The sequence below is a fragment of the Suncus etruscus genome, chromosome X, assembly GCF_024139225.1.
Source record: "Suncus etruscus isolate mSunEtr1 chromosome X, mSunEtr1.pri.cur, whole genome shotgun sequence".
NCBI lineage: Eukaryota > Metazoa > Chordata > Mammalia > Eulipotyphla > Soricidae > Suncus > Suncus etruscus.
The window spans coordinates 110,729,669-110,757,170 of NC_064868.1; the positions used below are offsets into that span (position 1 = coordinate 110,729,669).

The following is a 27,502-nucleotide window of genomic DNA, read 5'->3' on the forward strand; positions in this document are numbered from 1 at the left end:
AGAGAGGCTCTAAGTGTAATTAAAAGATAAAAGTACAGACTTTCATATTGAATGTTCAAGGTGTTTCCTAAGTTTCTGGTCGATGAGTAGTAAGCAGATAATTATTCCATTTATTGGAAGACAAGGCCAACAGGAAGCTCATATTTGGAGCATTGGTAATCATATTTGCTGTAGACATTTGATTTACAGTTATGTTTAAAATATATATATGTTATATAATAGATAACCAGTTGTATGTACAAATATGGACCACAAGGTTGCAGTTTAAACTTTCCTTGCTTATATGCTCACTCAGACCTTATCACTCATTTAATCATAGTTTAATTGGCCATCACTATCTCATTGACCAATTTTTTTCTTTCTGATCTTCCTCTCCTTTGTGCTTCATCCTAGTGTTCATTTCCTGTCTGACTCACTAGGCTTCAGTTACTATATACTATATACTCTGTGATTTATAGGTGACTATGTCTTGGCTATATAATTAGAAAATTAATTTTCTTTAAAGTACATGCCATGCTAGATTAGGTTATTCCTCACTACCACCATCAAGTGTGCATTAAGTAAGAGTTCATTCTGCCTGTAACAAAGTTAATCCATAGCCTCTCTGCTACTAAATAGTAGTTAGAAGCAAAAAATGTCATTTACAGTTGGATGAGTTTTGATTTAACTCTTATTAGCAATTGTGGTTATAAAAATATGCTTACTTCTTCAAATTCCCATTCCTTCATTTATTGATTTAGGACAAAACAAATGCCTGCCCTAGAAAGTGAGTGTAAAAGGCTGGTGAGAGAAGAAGCAGCTGAGGTATTTGCATTTGTCTTGTAATTGGCTGACCCAATCTGGATTCCTGACAGCCCACTTCTTTCCCCAAACACCTTCAGTATTATTATTATGGGGTTTTTTCTGTTTTTTTTTTTTTTTGGGTCACACCCGGCAGCGGTCATGGGTTACTCCTGGCTCTATGCTCAGAAATCGCCTCTGGCAGGCACGGGCGACCATATGGGATGCTGGGATTGGAACCACGGTTCTTCTGCATGAAAGGCAAACGCCTTACCTCCATGCTATCTCTCCAGCTATTATTTTTTTAAATAAATCTTTATTTAAGCACCATGATTACAAGCACTTTTGTAGTTGGGTTTCAGTCTTAAGCAGAATATCCCCCTTCACCAGTGCAACGTTCCCATCACCAATGCCCCCTCCTCCCCCACTCTTGCCTGTATTCACAACAGGCATTCTACTTTTCGCATTCTTTAACATTGTCATGCTAGTTGTTAGTGTAGATATTTCCTAACAGCTTTCACCACTCTTTGTGGTGAACATCAAATTGTGAGCTAGTACTTCCAGCCTTTAATTCTATTGTCTCTGGGACTTTAATTAAAGTAATGTCTTTAAGTTTTCTTAAAACCCATAGATGAGCGAGACTATTCTGTGTCTATCTCTCTCCCTCTGACTTATTTCACTCAATATAAAAGATTCCATGTACATTCACGTATAGGAAAATTTCATGACTTCATCTCTCCTGGTGGCTACAAAATATTCCATTGCATATATGTACCACATTTTCTTTAGCCATTCATCTGTTGAAGGGCATCTTGGTTGTTCCCAGAGTCTGGCTATTGTAAATAGCACTGCAAGGAATATAGTGTGAGGAAGGGACTTTTGAATTGTATTTTTGTGTTCCTAGGGTATATTCCTAGGAGTGGTATAGCTGTATCATCTGAGAGCTCAACTTTCAGTTTTTTTGAGGAATCTCCATATTGTTTTCCATAAAGGCTGGACTAGACTGCATTTCCACTAGCAGTGAATGAGTTCCTTTCTCTCCACATTCCAGCCAGCGCTGTTTGTTCTTGTTCTTTGTGAAGTGTGCCAGTCTCTGTGTTGTGAGATGATACCTGATTGTAGTTTTGACTTGAATCTCCATGATGATTAGGATGATTAGTGATGTGGAGCATTTTTTCATGTGTCTCTTGGCCATTTGTAGTTCTTTATTGAGGAAGTGTCTGTTCATTTCTTCACCCCATTTTTTGATGGGGTTATATGTTTTTTCTTAATAAGTTTTGTCAGCACCTTGTAAATTCTCAATATTAACCCCTTCTCTGATAGGTAGACCTAGATATCAGGCCTGAAACTATAAGGTATATAAAAAAACAAATAGGTAAACCACTATATGACATTGAGACTAAAGGCATCTTCAAGGAGGAAACAGTTCTCTTCAAACAAGTGGAAACAGAGATAAACAGATGGGACTATTTTAAACTGAGAAGCAACTTCACCTCACAGGAAGTAGTGTCTAAGATACCATCAGTATTCTTAAATGCAGAGCCAGTAATCTGTGAGTACTTTTGGGTGTGACCCAACCCTCTGCACCTTAATGAAAAGAAATTGCTTTGCAGTGTAAATCCATAATCATGAAAAATATATGGCAGATTAATTAGTACATAGTGATCATTAAAGTAACTGTTGTTTGTAACAATGATTGTGAAATGGTGGGTTGTGTCTTCTATAATCCTCAGAGAGAAAGAGAGGGATCCACATGCCCCAAGTCTGGGTTGGATAAGAGACAAAGGTCCAGCAGCAATTCCGCACACAAATGAGAAGGAATAGTAGCCCAGAAACTCATACCTCAAGCTGTTTATCCACAAGCCAGTTGCTCCACCATGTGAAACCACGAGCCAAGATGGCAGCCTTTCCTCCAGAACTCCAAAGCAGCCTTTATTAGGAAAATCAAAACCCATCCCCAAGGGTAGGGGAAAAGCCATATTAAGAGGCAATGGATAAACATCTTTTATCATGTAAAACAAAGGAACCAATGAAGAGACATCTAAGTAGAAGACAATATGGGGACCAATCGAAAGGCCTCTACCAACAAATGATCCTGGTAATGATGATTTAGGAGGAATCCAAAGGAATAACTTAATATGATAGAAGGACTAAGAAGTGGTGACATATTAATGAATATAAAATACAATTACAGCAGATGCTTGTGTTTAACAAGCATTTATCTATGATAGAATTTCCCATTGTTTTCTGCATTAGAGATCAGTTATCAATCTGCCCTCTTTATTGCTAGGGTGTTAGTATCACATATGGGAAAATATCTTAATGCAAACATTTCACAAATCATGGACGAATGTATGCTTGAAAATTTCAATATGTAATTTGTGTTCAAACGTGTACATAGTGTATACATATGTATATACACCATTTTCATTAGGAATATTCATTTCCCACAGTATGTGTAATTTTAGTCATTGGCTCTTTGAGAAAGTAATAGGAAACCATTAATTTTGGAGAGATACTTATTAATTCTTTAACTAGTAGGAGGTATACTTTTAGAAAATTAATTTATTTAGTTACTTTAATTGTACCCTAGGTGGCCCTCATCAATGTATATTTGAACACTAAGTGGTTTCCCTTATCTTACTAGGAGAACTAATATATTTCTTTTTTAACATGAAGAGCCTAGAGGGGTTGTGTGAAATATTTCATTGTATTTATTAAATATTTATGAAATTGCATTTGAAATGCATATAAGTATACAGAAGATGTAGATTGTTACTTTGCTTATACAAATCTAGTATCCTTTTACATGACTAGTTATAGTGAAAACAATGTGATTTTTCCAACTTTTGCATACCCATATTTGAATTTCATTCTTTTTTTTTTAAAATCAACTGAGTTTATTTTTATGTTGAGTAGCACTGTTCTATTTTTTTTATTTAAACACCTTGATTACATACATGATTATGTTTGGGTTTCAGTCATGTAAAGAACACCACCCATCACCAGTGCAACATTCCCATCACCAATGTCCCAAGTCTCCCTCCTCCCCACCCGACCCCTGCCTATACTCTAAACAAGCTCTCCGTTTCCCTCATACATTCTCATTATGAGGACAGTTCAAAATGTAGTTATTTCTCTAACTAAACTCATCACTCTTTGTGGTGAGCTTCCTGTGGTGAGCTGTAACTTCCAGCTCTTTTCTCTTTTGTGTCTGAAAATTCTTATTGCAAGAATGTCTTTCATTTTCTTAAAACCCATAGATGAGTGAGACCATTCTGCGTTTTTCTCTCTCTCTCTGACTTATTTCACTCAGCATAATAGATTCCGTGTACATCCATGTATAGGAAAATTTCATGACTTCATCTTTCCTGACAGCTGCATAATATTCCATTGTGTATATGTACCACAGTTTCTTTAGCCATTCGTCTGTTGAAGGGCATCTTGGTTGTTTCCAGAGTCTTGCTATGGTAAATAGTGCTGCAATGAATATAGGTGTAAGGAAGGGGTTTTTGTATTGTATTTTTGTGTTCCTAGGGTATATTCCTAGGAGTGGTATAGCTGGATCATGTGGGAGCTCGATTTCCAGTTTTTGGAGGAATCTCCATATCGCTTTCCATAAAGGTTGAACTAGATGGCATTCCCACCAGCAGTGGATAAGAGTTCCTTTCTCTCCACATCCCCGCCAACACTGTTTATTCTCATTCTTTGTGATGTGTGCCATTCTCTGTGATGTGAGGTGGTATCTCATCGTTGTTTTGATTTGCATCTCCCTGATGATTAGTGATGTGGAGCACTTTTTCATGTGTCTTTTGGCCATTTGTATTTCTTCTTTGTCAAAGTGTCTGTTCATTTCTTCTCCCCATTTTTTGATGGGATTAGATGTTTTTTTCTTGTAAAGTTCTGTCAGTGCCTTGTATATTTTGGAGAATAGCCCCTTATCTGATGGGTATTGGGTGAATAGTTTCTCCCACTCAGTGGGTGGCTCTTGTATCCTGGGCACTATTTCCTTTGAGGTGCAGAAGCTTCTCAGCTTAATATATTCCCATATGTTAATCTCTGCTTTCACTTGCTTGGAGAGTGCAGTTTTCTCCTTGAAGATGCCTGTAATGTCCTGGAGTGTCTTGCCTATGTGCTGTTCTATATATCTTATGGTTTGGGGGCTGATATCGAGGTCTTTAATCCATTTGGATTTTACCTTCGTACATGATGTTAGCTGGGGGTCTAAGTTGAATTTTTCCAAGCAGCTATCCAATTTTGCCAACACCACTTGTTGAAGAGGCTTTCCCTGCTCCATTTAGGGTTTCCTGCTCCTTTATCAAAAATTAGGTGATTGCATGTCTGGGGAACATTTTCTGAGTATTCAAGCCTATTCCACTGATCTGAGGGCCTGTCCTTATTCCAATACCATGCTGTTTTGATAACTATTGCTTTGTAGTACAGTTTAAAGTTGGGGAAAGTAATTCCTCCCATATTCTTTTTCCCAATGATTGCTTTAGCTATTCGAAGGTGTTTATTGTTCCAAATGAATTTCATTCTTAACCATTATAATAATTATTACAAAGGATTATATTGAATTAAAACCTTCAAATATAACGCTATTTTATTATGCCAATAGATGATATATATTTCAATTTCATATGTGAATAATTATAATTCAAAATGGCCTTTTGAGTTATTTTTCTTTTCACACATCTCTCAAGGTCCATTTGAATTTTATATAAGGTAAGAAATAAAACTGATTTTCTAGATGACTGAGTTATCTTTTTATAATTTTAGGCTAGTGCTAAAATTACACTGTTCATAAATTAAGTGTTTCAAATAACACATTTAAATTATTATACAAAATCATAATTGAAAATTAATAAAGACAGGAAACCTTATCCAGAATGAATTTGTTTATTCTATTTTATGAAGTAGAACAATGATATGCTCATAGTTTCGTAGAGAAATTTTGGAATAATTAAATTTTTCTTTCCCCTTGCTAAATACAAATCTTTGAAAGCTAACTTTCAACCTCACACTCCCTCGAGAGTATATTAAGTTCCCAATTATTTGGCTAAAATTATTTTTAAAAGCAAAATGAAAGCATATGACTAGTTTAAATGTATATCTTGCCTTAGTTCTCAACCTTTGGAGATGGAAGACACAAAGATGATGTAGATTGTACATCATAGCTTTCATTTGTTCAAAATAACTAAATTTATCTCTATTAGTGCTTTAATATACTCATGGGTTACTGTTACCTATGCAAGGACACTGGATTAAAGCTCAGGTGAATACACAGATAATGATGCATTTAATAATAGAAATAAAAATGTGTGATTCTCATACTGAATTTTAATCTGAATATCAGGATTGCAAATGTATTGCAATTGAAATATAAAATTGAGAGCAAGGATATTGCTCTACTTGTTCTTTGGTACCTGTAGTAGAGCTACCACTTTAGTTAATGAATATTTATTTGTTAATAAATATTTTCTAAAACATGATTTTATTTTGTTTTGTATTAAAAACTCATACTCATTTATGGAAAGCTATTTAATGCTTTCAAAATTTCCTAATACTCATTTACTTGTGCATAAATTAATGATTCTAGTGTTTGTACATCTAGAAATGAGAATGGAATAAAAATTTTGATTCCTGTAAGAAACCAAGACAGAATATAAAATTAAATTAAATTTAAAAAGACATTGAAGTCCAATTTTAGTAATGGAATAGTAGAGCTTTTGCAAACTGTTTTCTCTACTCTCTCTGTTTTTTGGGGGGACACACTAGGCAATGCTCAGATGTTACTTCTGACTCTGCATTCAGGAATTAATCCTGGCAATATTTGAGGAATCATATGGCATACCAGGGATTTAACCCATATAGGGCTTGTGCAATGTAAATGGTTTAATCACGCTGCAATCACTCTGTCCCTCTTCTACTCTTCTCAGAAGAAAAATAATTTTCCTTTACTCTTCATGTCAATAGTTGAGACCATTCACTTCCAACCATTTGTAGATAAAGTCATATTAATAGTAGAAAACTAAGTTTAATAGCTTATCTTAAAACTTGCTTACATGAGAAAGACCAAGAACAACTGTGTGACTCATTGAAATGATCCAAGGCACCACTTTCAGTGGTGACTTTAAAAGACTATATATTTAAAGGGCTATCAAAAATAGTAAAGTTCAGAATGGTTATTATAGTTGTGCTATTTGTACAGATAAAATTCTACAATTTTATATTGACTAGATTGACAGAGATATGGTCATACTGGCTTCCTGGCACACATAGAGATTTCCCTCATAAGTGTAAAAGTCTCAGGGGTAGAGAGATAGTACTGTGGGTAAGGTGTTTGCTTTGCATGTGGCCAGTCTGTGTTAGATTCCCAGCATCCAATATGATCCTTTGAACACTTCCAGGAGTGATTCTGCAGAGCTAGGAGTTACCCCTGGACATTAATGGGTATGACCCCAAAACTAAAAAAAATCAATCAGTTTCCCCTCTTTTTCCTTCTCCCTCTCTCTTCTCTCTCCTCTTCTCTCTGTCTCTTTCTCTCCCTCTACCTCTCTCTCTCCCTCTTTCACTCTGTCTCTTATGCTGCTTTAAGACCTCCAAGAAAAAGGAAAAAGAAAAAAAATCAATCAATAAAAATTCTCTAGAGTGCAGAGTGATGTGTCACCCCTGGGCATTAATGGATGTGATCCCAAAATGAAAAAAAAGGTGTGTCATTAATAGGTATTTTATGTTAATTCAATAAAGTATCTATATGTATAATAACTTATAAAACTATAATGGTTTATTGCATTCTGTGGTACTTTTTTAAGAATTTTTCTATCTTGTTTCTTAAAAATATCTTGCCCATATATAACCAGTATACTAGTGAGACATGTTTTGTGGTGTTATAATCTATTCCCTTCAACTCATATTCCATATAAAAGTTATTCACTAATTTTAATTCAGTAATTATTTGAATATATCTTTGACTTAGAACATGTGGTTACCTACTGAATGTATGCTTCTGCTAGAGATATTCGCATCTTAGATATACTCATTGTATAATCTTTTCTCTGAAACCATTTTCAATTTTCAAGTTGGATTTAATACTTTACTTCTCATAAAAATAAATGTTATACCTTTACTCTCCATAAACTAGTCAGTGCACAAACTTATTGTTACACTTTTCTTTAAGTTTTGACATTCCTATGTTACTTCAAAACCTTTATTTTTTCCTTCCTCTCTTATCTACCTAGTTCCTAGTATATTGAATATTATACACCAGTTACTCATATACCAGTTAGTCCTTATTAAATAACTTGTGAATAGATATATAACCATTAAGAGAATAAGTGCTCTATTAAATATGATGATATATAATTTTCATGAGTGAAGGTAAGCAAATATATTAAATCTAGATTAAATGTATCACATTTATTAGCTGACTATTGCAGGAAGATAGCTGGCTATTAAAAAAGAGAATATTTGAACTCAGATGGGAAAATAAACAAATGGAGGTTGCATTCTCAACAAGTGATACAATGAAAATATGATATGCTGGTTATGGGTATTAGGTTGGAATAACATCCATGACAAAATATTATTACTTATATTGTAAATTATAGACTATCAGTGGTTCCATCTCAGTTTTTGTTTTTGTTTTTTTTTTTGTGGTTTTTGGGTCACACCCGGCAGTGCTCAGGGGTTATTTCTGGCTCCAGGCTCAGAAATTGCTCCTGGCAGGCACAGGGGACCATATGGGGCGCTGGGATTTGAACCGATGACCTCCTGCATGAAAGGCAAACGCCTTACCTCCATGCTATCTCTCTGGCCCCCCATCTCAGTTTTATTTGCACTTACCATTCACCATTTCTGTTGTCTTTGGGTATTATTCTCATACTATGACTTTTGTGTGTTTTGCTTTTGGTTATTATTCAATATTAAACAAGTGTGATCATTCTATTTTGTAATTATTGGAAATGATCACTGTACAAGAAGTGGAATTCAAAGAGTAAAGTAATATGTATGATACCATTTAGATATATATGGATGTATAGATGATAGGTAGATAGATAGATGATAGACATAGATAGAAAGATGATAGATAGACAGATATTTGGATAGATATTTAGATAGGTAGATGATAGATAGATAAATAGGTAGGTAAGTAGGTAGGTAGGAAGGTGGATAGAACAATAGGTAGTCAGATACATTGATAGGTATATAGATAGATGGATAGATGGATAGATAGATAATGGATAAATATTTAGATAGATATTTTAATAGATAGATAAATTGATACAGATGATTGATAGATAGATAAATAGATTAGATAGATGATAGATAGATGATAGATAGATAGATAGATAGATGATAGATAGACAGAGATAGATAGATGTGCCCCCCAATAAAACTAAAATAAAAAAGAAAGGTAAAAGAAAATTTAGCTAAGAAGATGTTTTGACACTCTACCAACAAAGTACTATTTGGTTGTTTTGAGTGATTTTGCCTATAGGTGATCATTTAGAGTCTGAATGGAAACCACTATTCAGGCATGTTGTACACTGATCTTTTACATATATTATGTTACTGATGCTCCTATGAAATTATTATATATTGTTTGACATGAATCTCTTTTGGGAAATAGTAAAATTAACATAGTTGCATTCATGTACATAGACTAACGACTGTTCATAATGCCTGCAATGTTGAGAGGTCAAGGTAAATGTTTAGAATAATGTTAACAAGGAATTGGGGCATATAAATGTTCAATTTAGAAAACACTAATGTGGATTGCTGTTTACTTTTTCTTTCTGGCTTTAAGAGGTTTTGAAAAGCACATTTTGTAAAAATTGCCTATATTATTAGCATGGTATTATAGCTAAATAAAATGTGTCTTCATCTAATTTCAAACTTTCTGATAAAATAAAGAAAACCATTTCTCAACACATAATTACAAACTGTAAAATATTTTCAAAGCAAACCCTTTATCTAAATACTGTGACTACATGCAAATTCTAAATCATTGATTTAGGTTCAATCTATTTAGTCGGAGATGAAAAATACTACCTTGTAAATAGGAAGTACCCCCAAATTTGATCTGATTGTCCCTTCTGGCTGGGTGATAATGTGCTAAACTAATACCCCAACACATTTCTCAATGAATAATATCCCACTAGTCTTTGTTAATGTTGTTAAATAATTTTGAAACACTCGTTGAGGCAGCTGCTGTGAGCTAGGAAGCTAAAACACTGGAGAGGCCAACATTTTCTTTCATTTGTCTGCCTGAAGCCACAGATGTTGTTTGTGTTATCTGAAAACATAGAATATGCTCTAAAATATCACTGTTATTTTCAGTTAGTCTGAGTTACATGATGCTCGTGAAGTGAAATCTGTAGGAATTAGTACCAAGTATAATAATTCCTTAAAACGAAGCATAAAAGACACTCATTTCATATAAGGACAATGAGCTAGTACATGCATAGTCTAAAGAATTTTTGTGTACTGTTTTGGTATATTGGCCACGATAAAGGAAAAACTCATTGCCTCCCAGATGCCATATCCCTCAAAGTGTTTTGGTGACTGACTCAAAATCCAGATGGAAACAGCAGTGAATTGAAGAAAACCTTGGAGACAAAAGCAGCAGCCATATGTGCTATCTTTAACTTTTTCTACTGTATAAGGTGATAAGTACTCAATTTAAAAATTGTGCCAACTTAACTTTTCCACTTTGCATCTTTGAGTCTCAATTTCTTTATTTGAAATACATGGATAATGGTAATCTTTCTTAAAGGGCATGTACTGAGGATTGGATAGAACAATGTACACTTCAGGTCTGATACATAGAAGATGCTAAATTGACATTTGGATATATTTATTTATGATTATGCAAAGTCCTTTGTAGATCAAGTTCTGTCCATTTGTTCCCTAGGACAGGAAAATATGGGCTTTGAAATCAGAACTTCTGGTTCAAGTGGTTAAGTCTAAATCTTGTATTTTTCAGTTTTAGTGAATTTCTTCTAACTGATGTAGGTAGGTTAGACATCTTATTTTCATAGTTTATAGATAATGCCTTGCTTTTAAAATGCAGTTTTAAATTTGTAGCTCGACAGTGTAAAAATGTCTCTCAGAGATAATTCTATTAGTTTAGATTTACTATATTCTAGAATGAGGTCAAGACCGACCCTGATTATTGGAGTGTTTGACTACTATGCTACAGTATGTATTTAATAATCTATCCTGAAACTGGCTGTATATACACTGTGCTACTAAAGAGCTCTTGTAAAAATTATTGATAAACAAAAGGAACATTACTAACCTCCATTATCTCATTATTGCAAGGTGGCTTTTGAGGGTTGTTTAAATGGAAGGATTACATTTTTAGTTAGTTAACCATATCCTCTCTTCTGATCTTCCTTGAAACAAGCATTTCTTTAGTCAGTGATTCATTCTCCAGTATTCTGATAGAAATATAACTATATAATAAAAGAGAGACAACTAACTTATTTAGGTGAGCATGATAAATACATATCACTGATCTAGCATGATACTTCATTGTTAGGCCTAAATTGCCCCATAAATATTTCTGCCACATTAAAAGCAAACTGAATTTGTGATTATGTTAGTATCAGCCTATAAGGTTCTAAGAATCAAAGAAAATTAGGTCAGTCACAAAAGTGAAACCCTTTTGATGCTTCTGAAGTGCATGAAAAATGGCAGACAAAATTTTGCTATCATTTCCCACATGTTTGAGAATATAGATTGGTTTCGTTTTTTGTTTTTGTTTTTTATCTTCCCATGATTCAACTTGCACATTTAAATTAGGCAAGCAGAAGGGAAAGAGCAATAGTACAGCTGGTAGAGTGCTTGCCTTGCACTCAGCTGATTCTGGTTCAATCTCTGGCATCCCACATGGTCCGCTGAGCCAGCAAGGAGTAATTCTTTTCTTTTTTTTTTTTTTGGTTTTTGGGCCACACCCGGCAGTGTTCACGGGTTACTCCTGGCTGTTTGTTCAGAAATAGCTCCTGGCAGGCACAGGGGACCATATGGGACACCGGGATTCGAACCAACCACCTTTGGTCCTGGATCAGCGGCTTGCAAGGCAAACACCACTGTGTATCTCTCTGGGCCCAGCAAGGAGTAATTCTTGAGTGTACATACAGAATTAACCAAAGACCACTACCAGGTATGGCCAAAGACAAAACAAACAAACAAGCAAACAAATAAATAAATCAGTCAAGCAGAAACAATGTTCTATTTTGGACTATAAAATTCTTTATTGTAATATAAATAACATGCAAAAGTATGTATTTCTAGAATGTAATTTGAAAATTTTTGACAAATATATCTACGTATGAAAATATGACTGCTTTCACTTTCATGAACATATCTCACACCGTATGTTTTCTTTTGCCTCTTTTTAATGCCATTATCTCTGCCACTCTTCACCCACTTCACTACCAGGCACAAACTGACCTGTTTTCATTTCTAGAGTTGCACACAAATAAGAGTATACAGGGGATAAATTTTGGGTTTATAATTATGGTTTTCCCCATAAATAGGTAGATCATAGGTATTTATTAAAATTTATAAAATATGAATATTTAGCCTAAAGAAAGGTTTCTGTCAACCAACCAAATAAATAATAACCTTTATATAAAGACTTAAAAGAATGAAATGATTTACAAATATGTCATACATATGATAAATTTCAATTATATATATTAAGAAATAATGTGTTTATTGCTGCCCAAGAATTGTGAAGATTTACACTAGGATTGTAAGAACAGAGACTATTATGAGCCCTATTTCAGATCAATATTCATTTCTTTAATCCTTTTACATGGCTATTTCTCAACATCTGGGTGATTTATATGAATGAGGATCCTGTTAAGAGCTCCAGTGAATATACAAGACCTTCTGCAGATATGTGCAGCTTTCTTTTTATTTGGTTGCTGGACTACAAACTTGAGCTTTCATTACACTCACAGATTACCAGGTTTATAGTCTCAAAGTAGATAGATAGTAATATACTACCCCTATTGTCCCGTCAAGTACTATGGCCCGAAAACTCTTTAAAGATAGTGCACTGAGGCTAACATAGAGAACATCTCATTTCTTTCTCATATGTCAGGGTTTACTGCCCTCTATTACCTGTATATACAAAAGCATTGTTTTGAATATTTTGTCTGGATTGTTGTTTTTAAACAGGAGAATACATTTGTCCTGTCTTTTCACTTGAATGATGTCTCTAGATTAAGATTTTCTAAAAAATATAATTGAAGCTCATAATTTACTGATCAATCTTCTAAGAATTTTCTCTATTGTCTTGGCCTATGTGGAGTGTTTCTTCCTTTAGTCCCTGAAAAAAAACTCGTTTTTGAGTTCAAGAAAGCATGGTCTCAGGGCTGGAGCAATAACATAGTCGGTAGTGTGTTTGTCTTTCTTGTACATGCCCAACCTGCATTCGATCCCTGGCATCCCATATGATCCCTCAAGCCTGTCAGGAGTGATTTCTGAGCACAGTGTCATGCATGCCCCTCAAAAAAAAGTCTTTTAAAGCAACCACCCACTCATTCTTGGATCTCTGATAATTTTTCCCAGACAATAACTACTATCTATATTGGATTAAAAATAAGAACAAATAGGGGCCGGAGAGATAGCATGGAGGTAAGGCGTTTGCCTCTCGTGCAAAAGGTCATCGGTTCGAATCCCGGCGTCCCATATGGTCCCCCGTGCTCGCCAGGAGCGACTTCTGAGCATGGAGCCAGGAGTAACTCCTGAGCACTGCCGGGTGAGACCCAAAAAAACCAAAAAAAAAAAAAAAAAGAACAAATAATCTACTATTCAAACCAACTGGAAGATTAATTTTTTGAGGCCTGTAGAATAAAAATATAAATATAAAGTCCACGAGTTGGGTGAGGCTTCCACAGGCACTGTGATTTTAACCCCTCAGGTGTATGGGTATGATGAAGGCCCTATAATCCAAGTGTGGTTTTACATACCAAAGAAGAGGTTAAGGAAACAGGAAGTTGGGGAAAGCCCTTTGCTAGGCTTTTACCTAGGTTCACTTTACAGGGGTCAAATTCGTTTTTTCTCTGGGATTACTCCTTGGGTTGTGCTCAGGAATTATTCCTGGAAGTGCTTGGGGGACCATATGATACTGAGGATTAAACCTGAGTCAGCCACCATGCAAGGCAACTGCCCTACTTGCTGACTATCTTTCTAGCCCCTGAAAGATTGTTTTATGTCAACTATGCAGGATTGGCTTTAACAAAAGTCTCCCAGTTCTGGGGCTGGAGCGGTGGCACAGTGGTAGGGCATTTGCCTTGCACACGCTAATCTAGGAAGGACCATGATTTGATTCCCCAAGTCCTATATGATCCTCCACGCCAATTTCTGAGCGTATAGCTAGGAGTAACCCCTGAGTGTCACCAGGTGTGGCCCAAAAAAGCAAAAGAAAAAAGTCTCCCAGTTCTGTATAATTTATAGGATATATTTTGACTAATTTTAATGGTTACAAATCCTACCTGTACAGTGAGGAAACCCTCCTTTATGAAAATCTTTCAGTCAGAAGGTGATCATAAGAACTGGTTTCCACTAGTCTAATATTGCTATCTATTGCTTTTTGTTTCTTGCCTAATAATTATTAGGCTTTTGTCCTTCAACTATTTCCAAATTTATAGTTTCTTTTATTTGAAATATAAATCTGTTACCAAGATAGATTTTTTTAGTTCCTCCTCAGAGACATTATTTTATGATAAGCAAAAATATTTGATAGGTTTCAGAATTGTATTCAAGCATTTCACCTATTTAGATGTTAAATCTTGAGTCAAAAACTTTTACATTGATAATCATATGTGCCCAGAATGTCACTACATAAGATGAATGCAAAAATGTATTTTATATATAGTCCTTTATAGTTCACATAGTACTTTGAAGAAATTTATCATTTTATCTTGAGAGTTATGAAGAGTTTAGAGAACACTAACATTTGAATATGTAGAGAAAAATACATAGAGAAAAAAATGAAACAAACTCAAGTAAAAGTTATAAAGTAGAGATTACTAATGCAAGAAATAATGGTAAGAGTACTAGCAATGGGAGATGAAAGTTGGACATACCTTGTGAAGGTGTTGATAGGCAAGATATTATAAATTAATTTAAAAAATAAGATAACAAGAGTACTTCATTCCAGATGGTTGTTCCAATATGCCCTAAGATACAAAAGGCAAAATAAATTAAATTTTTTTTATACTTGATTGATCAGTTTCTGAGCCACACCTGGCTGTGCTCCGGGGTTACTCCTGGCTCTGCACTCAGAAATTGCCCCTGGAAAGCTGGGAAATCATATGAGATACCGGGAATCGAACTGGGTCCCTCTCTGGTTTGCCGCATGCAAGACAAACACCCCACTTCTGTGCTAACTCTCCAGCTCCAAATGAACTATTTTTGAAAGATGACAAGAATGCTTTCTTACTTATTTAGATTTTATTCTAGTTTTCTGTGTTGTTGTTGTTGATACTGACTCTGGCACACAGCTCTACTTAAGCCTTATATATCATTAACAATTAGAATGTAATGTCAAATAAGTCACATTGTTTGCTGTATGACCATGTATCTGAAGTACTTGCTATTATTGCTGATGACCTTTTAAGTCCTTAGCTCGGTGCTTTCACTTTCTAGATGAATTATATCAGAATTAATCCAGTTTGAGAGTCATGCATACAGAAAGGCAAAAACACACATGTACTTTAAACAGTTTCATGTTGTTGGTGAACAGAATATACAAGTTACCTGAGAGGCCACAGTGGTCAATAAGAGATTCAGTTTCCAAAGTGCTATGAAGAGCCTGAAAATTGAACCAACACAGGTAAGAAATGAGAAATTTTTAGGGCCACTGAACACCATGCATTTGTGGTGTTCAGTAGCCCTGAAAATTTCTCATTTAGGCCAGGAAGTCTCTGTCTCATTTGAAATGTTGAAATAAAGGGGACACACAAAAGTTCTCATTGATCTAAATTTCAGTTAAAGTTGTTTGGAAGGGAAATATTTTCCTTCTGTTGTTCTAGTTTTTACTGGGGGCTGGGGCTAAGGATTGAATCAACAATAGACAGATTAAGAGGAAAAAACTTAATTTTCTATATATGCAATTTCCACCGAAACAATGTTTCATAACAGTCAAGCCATTTTGGCATATAAAGAAGGAGATATTTTGATAGGAGATATTTCTTCACAGGAGAGAAAGATGATTTACAGGAAAAGCAAACGTATGGTAAAAAAAATTGACATTTGTGGAGACACAAGGGAACACAAAGGAAATTTCAACATATAGCCCTTAGTAAGTTATCTCCCAGTTTAACACATTAAGTACATATTTTTTGTAGATATTTCTGGTGGGACACTTTATATACATAGGCCCTCTAAATTCATTAGGGATAGGTAAGAAAGGTCTGTGCACAGAGTCATTTTTTATTGAATGTCTTCACTTGAAAATATTCAATATGGCAAAGTAACACTTGCATGGAAGGCTCTTGTGAACCCCTTGAAAGTACAGGCCCTTCTGCCATCTTTTCTACTTCATCCCTGCTTTTTATAATTTATAACTTTGCTATGAAGGCTAGAGAGTGAGCAGCATCATTTTCATTATGCAGGAAACTAAGTTTGCTCTGAAAATAAGTGAGTAGCCATTCTGTCAGGAGAATCTAACAGGGGTCCTGAGCCAATTGAAAGCAGTTGCTTAATTCATGTCGCATGTCCTCCAATCCCTTTATTTTTATTGTTGCAGGCTATTTTCATTACTTTTTTATTGGAGGTCATTTTGATTTCTTCCTGGTTTCTCCTTCATCTCTCTTCCTTCTGACTTTATGTCATCATTCTGTACTTTTCTTTGGGGTGAGCCCCTTTTCAAAATGTGCAGTTCCCTTTACCTCTGAAAACATTCTTTTTATATTAAGATGACCTTTAGATTATATCTTTGTGTAGTTCCACTTAGCCAGTATTCATCAAAAAGTAGAAATATCTGTGTGTCTGACTTTCAACATTACCCAGAAATTGTTGCCAGGCTCCTTAATATAATAATAGTTGAAGATGAAAATTAAATCAGATATAATTGGTAGGTCCTGAGTTCTCAGATAATGGGTACATTTGCAATTGTGAGAAGTGAGATTAGGTATCATGAAGCTAATTTATTGTCATTCAGTCCTCTGCTAACCTAAGGTTTCATTTAGGAGGTAGAACAGTCAGTCCATTTCACATTCTGCCTCCACAGAGTGTGATGAGCCCTAATGAAAAAAATAAAGGTCAAGTCTGGGTGATGTGCCTTTATTACTTTGTTTTCATTTGAGCCTTTAAAAGGGCTTTCTGTGGAACTTGCCAAAGGACATGACATGGTTCTCTTAACTCACTCTGCTCGGTGAATAATATAGTATAGTGCATTTGATAACGATTTTTCATGAAGCAATTGGAGGAGAAATTAAATTGGGCTCATTTTCTAAACTAAGAGAAATCAGATCATTATATTTTGTTTTCTTGTCTTTAAACTGTGTGGGTGTTTAGTGAGCTGTTTATGTAAACTTACAGGGACTGATTTGTTTGACAGTTTGATATCATTTTATTTAGAAAGTCAGAAACTGAAATATGCAAAATGGTACCAATTAGTAAAAAGTATTTATCACCTATAAGATACCCGTACCTTCTTTCCCTCTTTTACTCCCTTCTTCCTTCCTATACCTTTTACTTCCTTCTTCTAATCCTTTTATTCTTCCTTCTCATTTTTCATTATTTTATTTTTCTATTCTTCATTATTTTGCCCTTCTTTTTTCTTTTTTCCCTTTCTTTCTCGCTTTTCTTTTACATTCCTTTCTTGTTTTTTTTCTTCTTTCTTTCCTTCTCTCTTTCTCTGTATGTTTTTCTTAAGACTATATATAAAATTATCTTAATTCTGATATTAGTAATGAATAATCAGTGAATCAGTAAAATTTTAGCTGTTAATATTTTCATTCATTACCTAGTAAAACAATTACTGTTTGCAGTAGCTATGTTTATGTTTGATGAATAATTAGTCTGTTGTTTTTTATATTACACATTTTATATACTATATGAGCAAACTTGCTTTCAAATCATATACCTAAGTTTTAGAATACATTTTAATGTAGCAATAAATATTGTTATGACCAATATCTTATTTGATGAACATTTTGCTGTCTCTCACAATAAAATATGAATAGTACATTCATTTATAAAACTACTTTATAATATTATTTTTAATATTAAATTTGTCACATTTTCCATCACAGTCTCAGGTTATAATTACAGAACATGATAACAAGTGAGTAATGCATATACTACAAGAGAGACTTTCATATTTTTGTTAATGAGGAAACTACCCAATGTTAAAAGACTTATCCATAGCAAAATAAATATCTTCCTTTGCATATTATGAGTTATAATAATAAAATATAATAAATGGTTTTCAGCACTTTCTTCATTACTTTGGAAATGGATTATAGACTATATACAATATAACCCAAATCACTCAGATTTTGTATTGAGATTAATTTTGCTTTTTAACTTTCAATTATTTGGAACATCATGTCTTAAAGTTAACAGTTTAGAGGAAATGTTTATGGGTAGAATTTTAAGAAAAATACAAGATTGAGTTTATCAAAAACTCAGAAATGGAATTTCTTGAAAAATGCTGATATAGATAACTATTACTTTCCTTTTCAAGTTTTGATAAATGACTTCTTCAGACTGAAAACCCTGAATTTCAGTCCAAAGTTTCAAAGAGAAAAATGCACTCGTTTGTATTATTCAGTATTTTATGGTATTTAAAACTATTTATTAGCATTTAAGATGCCTAAAGTGACTCTGTGTGCCATATTTAGTTATTCTCATAACCCTCCCCCAAAATTGGCTTTCAACTGTCATATTCCTAGGATACAAGTACTCCCTACAGAAGATTACTGGGAAATCATATACTAGTCAGTCCTGATTGCTCTTGGAAATTAGAATTTTGCTTAACCTTTTCTTTGTATGACATATACTCTCTTCATTAGCAGTTTCTTTTGAAGTAGCCAGTCCTATCTGATATCTTCAAGACTCTTGACTTCACTTATGAAAATTGACTGGTCCCTAGTCTTTCCCTTGTCGTAATATACTGGTATGCCAGACAGTAACAAATAGAGATGTAATTAAGGCACAATTAGATATGCATGTATAAAATATATTATGATTACAGTGTGATAACCTTTGATATGCATACACTTATGAAGCTACTGTCACACTTAGAATAAAATTAATTTTGGCCAGTAAAGAAAAATAGGAGGTAAGTAGTTTTCCCTGAATAATGCTGATCCTAGGTTCAAATCCGCCGCACAACTTATGGTACTCTGGACATCACCAGGAGTCTCTTATAAACAGATTCAGAAATAGTTCCTGAGTAATTATAGATATGCAGCCAAAACTTGTCCTTCCATAAACAAAAAGTACTTTGTAAACAAACAAAACACTGCATTATTAACAGTCTTGTAAACATAGATGTTTAAAGTAATTAAAAATAAGAAAATAGTTATTCATATTATTCAGAAAATTTTCTTGTAGTTATGTTTACAAATTTTGTTTTCCATTTCCCATTCTTTTTTCTTAGCAACAACTGATTTACAATTTGACACTGTAGATAAGTTTGCATATTGTAGTCTTATTGAAATGTGAATATAGAGTATGTAGATATTTATTGGTCATTCATCACTCAGTATATTTATTTTGAGAACCATATTCCTAATTTTATGTTATGAGTTTATTTTTTAGAAATGAGCAGTATTCACTCTTCCTGATAGTCAAATACTTTCCCTTTAAATTACTCACAGCTATAATGATTGTTTCTACTATTTTTTAGCTGTTACAGATAAAGCTTATGAACAACTTCTTATTAACTGTAATGTAGACAAAAGTTATCATTTTGGGGGATAAATGTTCAAGAGTACATTTTTCTCCGGTTGAGTATTTTTTTACCTTTTTAAAAATTGCCAAATTTCTTTTGAAAGTGGTTGTATTGTTTTGCTATCTCATCAGCAGTGTATGTATCTGCTTCACTTCCTTGTCAACGTTGCATTTGCTCAGATATTTTTAAGTAGTTTTAGTAGGATCTATGTTTTTCTTTTAACTTTCCTAAACATGATAATGAAAACATGTTTTCCTTAGTGGAAAATACTATATCTATGCCTCCTAACATTTTGCTCATTTTTTTTTTGTTTTGGGCCACACCCGTTTGACGCTCAGGGGTTACTCCTGGCTAAGCGCTCAGAAATCGCCCCTGGCTTTGGGGGACCATATGGGATGCCAGGGGATCGAACCTCGGTCCTTCCTTGGCTAGCACTTGCAAGGCAGACACCTTTCCTCTAGCGCCACCTCACCAGCCCCAACATTTTGCTCATTTTTAAATTATATTTTAATTATTATTAGGCCTAGATTTTATTTTTGTTTTTTTGGGTCACACCTGCACCTCTCAGGGGTTACTCCTGGCTCTATGTTAAGAAATTGCTCCTGGCAGGTGCGAGGGACCATCTGGGATACCGGGATTTGAACCATCGACCTTCTGCATGCAAGGTAAATGCCTTACCTCCATGCTATCTCTCCGGCCCCCACTATATAATATTCTATTGTATATACACATTGCATCTCTTTGTTTATTTTTGTTTATGGGTCACACCCAGAGAGATAGGCCTAGATTTTTATAATACCTTAAAAGGAAGTATTTCTTAAGATAAAATGGAATATAGTGAGTCAAATGCTTAGTCTCATAGGCTACTTATTATTATAGTCTACTTATTTACATCTGTGATATCATGAGATTGTACTTTGATTTCAAATGTGGTTTTTTGAAAAAGAATAAATTTATAATAAATTCAAATGAAAGGTATCTTCTTTAGGGAATAGTATTTTTGGTAACAAGTTTTCCTGTAAAAGGCTAAAAGAAATCACTCAAGGTTTATTGTACATGTTTTATAGAAAATGCATCCTGCCCTTCTTGGAGCAGGATTTTTAGCCGGCACGGGTGGGCAGCTGGCAGGCCTCCACATGTGCCAGAGGCCTGTAAGCCCGGCCTAGGGGGGGCTGGACCTGGATCACCCGATCCCCCTCTCCCCCATTCCTCCGGATCTCCAGGTGGGTTCCTGGAAGGAGCTAACGGGGCACCCTGGGTTTTCCTCACTCCCAGGCCTGGCCCGGACACTGGCCTAGGGTGGGGCTTAAATCCCTGTCCTTCGGGCTTGGGAGGGTCTCTCTCTCCCTTCCCGGAGCAGGATTTTTAGCCGGCACGGGTGGGCAGCTGGCAGGACTCCACATGTGCCAGCGGCCTGTTAGCCCGGTCTAGGGTAGGGGGGCCTGGACCTGGGTCACCCGACCCCCCTCTCCCCCATTCCTCCGGATCTCCAGGTGGGTTCCTGGAAGGAGCTGACGGGGCACCCTGGGTTTTCCTCACTCTCAGGCCAGCCCGGACACTGGCCTAGGGTGGGGCTTAGGGGGTGGAGTTTGATCTGGTGGGTGGCAGATAGCTGCTCAGCTATACTCAGGCTGTCACTGGCAATTTCATACCAGTCTACATTTTGCAAACCTCCGAACCATCAGTACCCCAGATTTACCCTTCTTAACTTCAGTAACACATAGTTCTAATCTCTGACCTAAGACATACAGTAGATCTAACAAATCCCAGAACTATTTAGAAGGACACAAATTGAACACATATTGAACACATATATCTTTTGAATATTTTATAGGTATTTTCTTTATCTGATGTAACTATATATTCTTCTACCATGATGTTTCTATCCACTTTTCATCTTGTCTTTTCTTTGTAAGCTGTTCAGTAAGGATTGTTGTTGGAACTGTCCCTCAGTTTGATGCCTATGATTGAACTATGTCATGGAAATTGCTGGTCTTGTTCCTATTGCCTCCAGATGTGCCAATAACGCTTCATGGCATTGATCCTTGTTTGCATAGACACATTAAAATGGGAAAACACCATACATACAGATAAGTTCTTATCTAATAAATCTCAGTACAATGTACCCTACACCCTGAACATTGATATAATGACCTGGCACAGGCCTCAGAAGAATGGGCATCCTCCATTCACGCCGGAACCAGGCAAGCTATCTACAAAACATCCAAGGTCTTTTATAGCAACAGCTGGAAGCAGTCCTCTACCAGGAAAGTCTCTACCAAGGGTCTGACATCGACCTCCTAAAAGAGACTTCCGTTTACACCAAGAAGACTTGACAACAACAATGACCTGCTCTACAGGACATGGTTCTCTCTGGTGCCCCTTAAATGTGAGGTGAAACGAGAGGATGCTCTGCACCATCCTGACTGCAATATGGGATATGCAGACTCCAGGATCTTTAATACAGAAGCATGATACCAACAACAGAGACTATGTGAGGAATGGAGGTGTATTGCCACTACAGACGATGACTTGAATTGGACAAACTAGTTTGCCTGAAGCCTAGAGTCATTCCTGTGCCAGGAAACTTCAGGGGTAGGGTTTCCTTGTATTTAGAACATAATTTGTCTTTCCATGTCCCTTATGTTTTGGTGGGCCTATGCAAACAAATGCCACTTTAATACCGTTTTTTCTATGTTCCCTTGACTCCAATCCTTAAGAAAAACAACCCACTAAAACTTTTGAGGTTAACTTAAACTAGTAAGCATGTGCATGGAACTAGAGAAATGTACTTTGCCCTCAATGTTTAAGGAGTTACATAAGTCTAATGTCTTTAGATTATATTGTGTGCTGCTATAAATAGTATGTACTACAACTGGGGATTTGAGGGACAAAGTAATTGTATTGTACATGGGTTCAGTTTTGATTTTCTTAATTTTCTTTGGCTGAAAGTTCAAGGCTGGGATATCATCGATGGGACTACCGAGAATTCTGTTTATGGGTGATTGGGCTTCCACTGTAACTTTACCCTGTCCTCTTTCTTTGCATCTTTGTTGTCATAATTAAAATTAAAAAATTTAAAAAAAGAAAATGCATCCTATGGGAATTTTTAATACTATCAAAACTTTTTTAAAAATTTTATTGTGGTAAAAGTGAGTTACAAATCTTTCACAGCAATATTTAAGGCACATAGTAACAATGAATGAGGGACATTCTCACCACCAGTGTTGTCCTCCTCCATCCCTGATTCAAGCATGCATTCCAGATCTCTCTCCTTTACACAACCCCCCTTAATGCTAGTGAAACTGTTCCTCACTTGTAAAGCTTGTTGTAGATTGGGTATCAATTCTGTTGTTGTTGACTTTAGATTTGGTATTCAAGTCTGCTCATTTTTTATTTCCACCAAATGAATATATGACTTTCTGGTCTCAGTACCATGGGGGGAAGGCTAACAAAAGGAAGAAAAATTAGAAGGAGTCCATCTAGGTGTTTTAAATATTCATTTAGGAGAAGGAAGGGAACAAAACAAAACATTAAGGCAGTAATAACAAAAGTACAAAAATAATAAAAAAGAATAATCAAAAACCAAAACCATCAGCTACAGAAAAAAAAGACCAGCAACTTCTTAAAAAGGGTTCTTCTTCTTCTTCTTCTTCTTCTTCTTCTTCTTCTTCTTCTTCTTCTTCTTCTTCTTCTTCTTCTTCTTCTTCTTCTTCTTCTTCTTCTTCTTCTTCTTCTTCTTCCTCCTCCTCCTCCTCCTCCTCCTCCTCCTCCTCCTCCTCCTCCTCCTCCTCCTCCTCCTCCTCCTCCTCCTCCTCCTCCTCCTCCTCCTCCTCCTCCTCCTCCTCCTCCTCCTCCTCTCTCTTCTTCTTCTTCTTCTTCTTCTTCTTCTTCTTCTTCTTCTTCTTCTTCTTCTTCTTCTTCTTCTTCTTCTTCTTCTTCTTCTTCTTCTTCTTCTTCTTCTTCTTCTTCTTCTGCAGCATAGGCATGGTAAATATTGGTGAAATTACAATGGGAATTCCCTTGGCCTAAGAGATACAAGGTTTCTCTGCTTTTGAAGCATACTGCCATAGGAACAACTGCAGGCTCCACACTCACTCATTTACACACCCCAAGGTATTTTTATCATGCCAGGAAACTTTCCACTCAGATGTGGGTGATGACATCCTGCCTCTGTAGCTGGAGCTCTTGTTATTTGTGTAGGTCATAGGGTGAAGTCTAGGAGAGAGTGTTTCTTTATGGTTCTAGTAGTTCTGTTCCATTATTGTTGCTGTAATTAGTCTTCTGTAATTAGTGGTCTTGTTTTATTTTTCAGATCCTAGGACAGAACCTAGGGTGTAGTCTTTCAGCATGGTTCCAGAATTTCTGCTCAGTCGCAGTTGTCAAAGTCAGACCTCTGGAATTAGAGATCTTGTTTTTTGTACAGTCTAGGCCAAGGCCTAGACTAGGAACTTCCTCATTGGTCCCTTGATAGGTTCTGTTCAGACCATATTTGTAAAAGTCAGTCTTCTGTAAATAGTAATTTTGGTTTTTGCTTAGGGCAAAGGATGACATGTCTCCCAATTGTATCTATCAAGACTTTAATTTTTGTTTTTTGGGCCACACCCGTTTGATGCTTAGGGGTTACTCCTGGCTAAGCGCTCAGATATTGCCCCTGGCTTGGGGGGACCATATGGATGCCAGGGGATAGAACCGTGGTCCATCCTAGGCTAGCGCTGGCAAGGCAGACACCTTACCTCTAGCGCCACCACGACGGCCCCTCTATCAAGACTTTTGAGCATTTAAGGAAGTAATATACAGTGGTAAAGTTGATTTCAGGAAAAGGAAAGGAGGTAGTGAAATGAACATCACTACTGCAAAAAAGGGAAAATTTAATCTTTCTTTCTTGTTTTTAATTTTAAAAAGTAAGTGCATATCTATCCTTTTATCTCCTTTCAGCACATAGTTCTTGTACTGAGCGATCACTTCCAACTATCATTGTCCTAGTCATTCCTTAAAATATTTTAAGAAATATTTTAGTGGAAATTTTAAACTGCCCCTAATTTTTGTGGACAGCTTCCTACCATAGACTGGCCTTCCTGGCCCTTATCTCTATTGTCTCTAAATATTATTACCATACGATTTTTAACTGTTCTTACATTCCACAATTGAGTGAGATTATTCTATGTCTATTCTTTTCTCTCTGACATATTTCACTCAGCATAATATTCTCCACATCTATGAAACTGTTAGGAATATTAATTTTTCTAATTATATAATAAGGAGCTGTACTTTTATATAAATGCATTTCATTAGAGACTCTGTAGATCAGTGCCTGTCTTTGCATTCATAGCAGAGTTTAGTTCCAACAGAAATATTATGAAGTTTTTTTTTTATCACATTAAAACTTAAAAGGGAATAAGACAGTGTTCAAATTTTCTTCTGAATGGGAAAAAAACTTATTTAAAAATAAAGCTTCTGCTTAGATCAGTCAATTATTTTTAGAATTTTCTAATAGTTTATAATCTGGAATTATAAAATTGGATAGGAATTTATTTTTATTCACTCATCCCTTTGCAGTGAGTGTCTTTATTATGACTCAGATGATCATATTAAAAATCTCAGAGAAGTCATGTCTTGTATGACGTTTATGAATGAAAATAAATGCAAGTCTGTGATTTTGAAATTAAACATCCCAATTAGCACCCTGAATTTATGGGAAACAAATGGGTGCGTGTTCAAATGTTTTCATTCTTTTATGTTCCAAATATATTTAGAATTCGTTGATATAAAATCTTCAGTAACTTACCTTGGGTTTTATTTCACTTCCTTTCTTTTCCATAGTCCCCCGAATTTTAGAGAAATCTCAAGAAAAGTAATGTACTAAGTATGTTCTCTGCAACTGTAGCATAGGCCTCAGATGGGAATTTTTTGATATGAAGTTTCTATAGTCTTACAATCTAAATCAGAAGCTATATCATTAACTTAATCAGAAATTAACACTGCAATAACAATGCAGCTATTTGTATATTAATAAACCCTCTAGGAGACCCTGAAGCACTGAGATATGTAGAAGCCAATGGTCTCTAAGGGATGAATGAAATTTTAATTAATTGCCTACATAATATTTTTCTTATAGATCCAGACTGATGAGTTCATTACGAGGCTGCTCTAGCAACAACCACATAGTAGGATTAGTTATTAGAAACTTACAAAATTAAGAGGCATGGATATAATTAATCAATCAAAATATTCTAGATTTATATTGGGCAAAATGACTTTTTACTTTTAGCCTGATGTAGGAAAAGCTTTGTTTCTGAGGTCTTATGATTCAAAATTGGAAGCCATTCCTAATTTTAAAATATCACTCCTTTAGAATTTGGATCTTTTCATAAAAAAGAAATATTTAACTTAAACTTTTTCATTACAGAAAGCCTAAGGAGAATTCTAAACATAAAATAATGACCCTTAAATAATTATTTTTCATTGATTTTTCATAATACATAATCATAACTTTATTTGCTTGTAATATGTTTAATGACCATAGTCACTAAAGAGCACCAAAAGCACTGAAGAGCTGTTAAAATAGCACAAAGTACTGATTTGTTAAACTCTTATTTGTCAAGTATCACAAAAATAGCTGGTTTAAAATTTACCTCATACTCTCCACTCCTCTCTTATACATGGTCTAAATCTTAGCACGTTTTTATATTCAATGAACTAAATTCATTTCAGGGTTTGCATTTTATTGATATGTGTAAGTATTAGATGGACTCTGTTAAACACCTTCCTGTCCAAATGACATGTGCAATCTCTGATGTCAGCCAGAGAAAATTTTGTATAGTCTACTATATCCCTGGATTAGCTTATCTAAGTACTACATGGACATTTCAAATGATATGTGTTGGCATGTGGTCATTTTTCATTAACTTATTAGGTATTTCTAAAGCATCATTCCCCCTTTTTGACATCTTGCCATAATTGAATGCAAAATTGACTTTAAGATGGAATGCCTGGTCCATGCAGTAAGTTGATGGACTTCATTGGTTTCTAGCAGAAACCATGTCCAGCTGGATGTTTTAAGAAAAAAGACCTTGTTTCTATCTCATGGGCAAATGACATCTTCCATCTAGATAATTTTGTTTCTCAACTGTAAAAAGGGAAGATTCAATATATCATCTCTAAGACTAAAAAAAACTTTTAATATAAGGCTTGAGGACTAGTGAGATGGAGGCTTTAAACAATGATGTACTGCTGAGGTACAATGTATAATGAATTTTAATGTAATGTTTGAAACGATGAAAGAACTACTAATTACCATCAATAGGCTTCAAACACATTTTAAAGTAGGAAGAAATAATATTAAGTGCTCATAATTAAGTATATTTAAACAGTGCTTTCCTTATCTCATAGTTTTACTGATCTATTATTAAATACAATATGTACAAAATGCTTAAACAAGCCAATCATTTTAATTTAGGCATAAGTTTATTCTAATGATGATATATCCTTCCCAGAAGATATATACATTTGAAAGTACAGCTCTCTATACTTTATTCTCTTCTGTACTCCTTTTTTTTTTCATTACATTTTGTGCAACCTAAAATTGTAGTTATAAAGCTATTTTGGGAAGACTTTATTCCAGTACTTTGTAAGAATCAACAGGAGCATAATTTTAAGCCAGAGAAGTGCAAAATAAGCACAGGATTCTAGTCCCCATAAATAAAAAAAAAAACAGAATTCTAACTTTGCAAAAACACATAATTACTAGCAATGGGGGAGAGGGGATGTTAAGAGAAGTAGAATTTTATTGGC

The 27,502-nt window shown here is 35.1% G+C and overlaps 1 protein-coding gene across 1 annotated transcript in view; it reads left to right on the forward strand.

Annotated features, from left to right (window-relative positions):
- Positions 1-27,502, forward strand: part of TENM1 (teneurin transmembrane protein 1) — an 817,501-nt gene that overhangs the window by 96,095 nt on the left and 693,904 nt on the right. The gene's annotated exons all lie outside the window — the stretch shown is intronic.